Source organism: Pinus tabuliformis, chromosome 5_2 (assembly GCF_031772625.1).
Source record: "Pinus tabuliformis cultivar Carrire ecotype Pingquan chromosome 5_2, CPIR1, whole genome shotgun sequence".
NCBI classification, from domain to species: Eukaryota; Viridiplantae; Streptophyta; class Pinopsida; order Pinales; family Pinaceae; genus Pinus; species Pinus tabuliformis.
The window spans coordinates 557,459,301-557,461,560 of NC_142306.1; positions in this window are offsets into that span (position 1 = coordinate 557,459,301).

Genomic DNA, 2,260 nt, shown 5'->3' on the forward strand with positions numbered 1-2,260 from the left:
ACATGAACAATTATCACACCTTAAGAATCAAACAACACTCATAACTCATGATTTGGAGAAAATGGTATTATTCATGTTGAATGAACATAAATCTAATGCTAATGAATAACTGATAATTGTTTTCTCTCCCTCCTCTCCTTCATTACCTGATTTGGAGGATGCTCCTCTTATTTATACATGAATTAGGGATATCTACTCAATAAATGTAGATCCCTTAAATATCTACTAGACCCACACTTGTCTCAACTTATCCCTAAATACTAGAAACAAATCCCATGACACATCAAAATCTCCATGATCTTTCTCCTTGGAATATGGTCCACCTCTTGAGTTGAAATTCGAATTTGATCTTGGGAGGCCACATAAGGGTGCCTTGGAAGCTTCCAAATGATCTACACATGTCATCAAACTCAAGCCACTTTTAGGTATAAGCAAATACATGTCATTTCTCTAACTTTTAATCATAAATTCACTCTAAATACATGAAATTAATAACTTTGGAAAATGAGAATATAAACTCATATGGTAATAGAAATATAGGGTGATGTAATGATAATATGGTGAAATGAGATGAAAAAATGAGGATAAAAGGTGTAAATGGAGTGAAAATTAAGGTTAATTTGGAGGCCCAACATACTCCCCAACTTAAGTTATTGCATGTCCTCATGCAATCTATTGCATTGATCATGATTTGATCTTCTGAATTGTCTTGCTTTTACATGAACTCTGGCTGATGTCGATTTTTTTAACTTCACATAATTTCCTTTTTGACAACTTTGTTCCTTTTTGCAAAGTCTTCTCTCTTAAAAACATTTGCTTGCAATATATTATTTTGGTTGGTTCTTGTGTGACAACCAAAATTTGTTTAGTATTGATTCTTTGTGTAACAATACTTTCATTATTTTTGTGTTGCATCAAAAGACTTTGAAAACATTTAATCGAGTGCAACATATTAGTTTGGTTAGTTCTTGTGTAACAACCAAAATTTACTTAGTATTGGTTCTTGTGTAACAATACTTTCATTGTTTTTGTGTTGCATCAAAAGTCTTTGAAAACATGTAATCAACCTTTCTTTCTTTGATCATTACTTGCAAAACATGTAACATTTGAATCATAATGCAATAGTAGTTGTTTGGGAAAAGTATGTTGGTTAGAAAAAGTATGTTGGGAAGGATGATATGTGTAGAAAGGATATATATGACATACGGAAGGTGATAATGGAATATGGATGTGAATATGAACATGGTGAAACATTTTCCAAAAATTATAATTTTAGTATTAAAGGAATTGTATGATAAAAAGCTAGGAAATAACATACCTCTACTTACTTGAGTGGACAAACTGTGTATATGTAGAAATGTGTAGCTCCTACTGCTGAATCATGGAATGAAGAATACAAGAATGTGATCTGTGTCTTGGTTGCATATATGATGGATGAAGTCGAGAATGTAGATCCTTTATTACTGCTACTGAAATTGTTCCAAAGTAACCTGCTCCTGAGTCATATAGTCTTCATCTCGTCCCATACCGTGGCACAATTCTTTCCATGTGAATGAATGTCTCGATGTCGAACATGGAAAGAAGTCATTGGATTACCGACCATTAATGAATGTCGTTAACCAATGCGAGGCAAACTCACCATTAATGTCAATGAGTGCCAAGGTACCCAAGTACATCTTGCGAAGTGCGAATGAATGAGCTGATGTCGAGCCACTTGCAAGATCCAACAAACAAGGGACATTAATGTATTCCCATTGTTCGTTGGCGAGAAGACTTGCCATTAGGGCATGCAAGCCTCAAGGTACTAATAATGACTCTAGTCTTTATCCCAGATAAGGTGCTGAGGTCGATGGGTCAAGACTTGTTGAAAGGTGGGCCTTAAGGAATCCCACATCAGTCAACGCGAGTTCGTACAAATGATTGGTAGGACTATAGATACAAGATGTTATGGTCAAACAGTTTTTATGGCAAGGAAATCAAGGCAATGTAGAGATATGGATGGTTTATTCATGAGGGAAAAAGATGAACTGAATGGAGGTAAAAATGTATGCGACTCAGAAAAGTAGACATGTATGAAGTCATGATGGCGAATGTAAAGGGAAATGAGGTGAATATTTATTAACTAAAGAAGCATGGATGCAATGAAGATACTGGCATCTAAAAGGCTTGCAAGTGATGGATATGATGACACTTTCCCCCTTGGCTTATCCGAAAGCATGTCCTCATGCTTGAAATGGGGTCTTTAAAAAGACACTGTTTG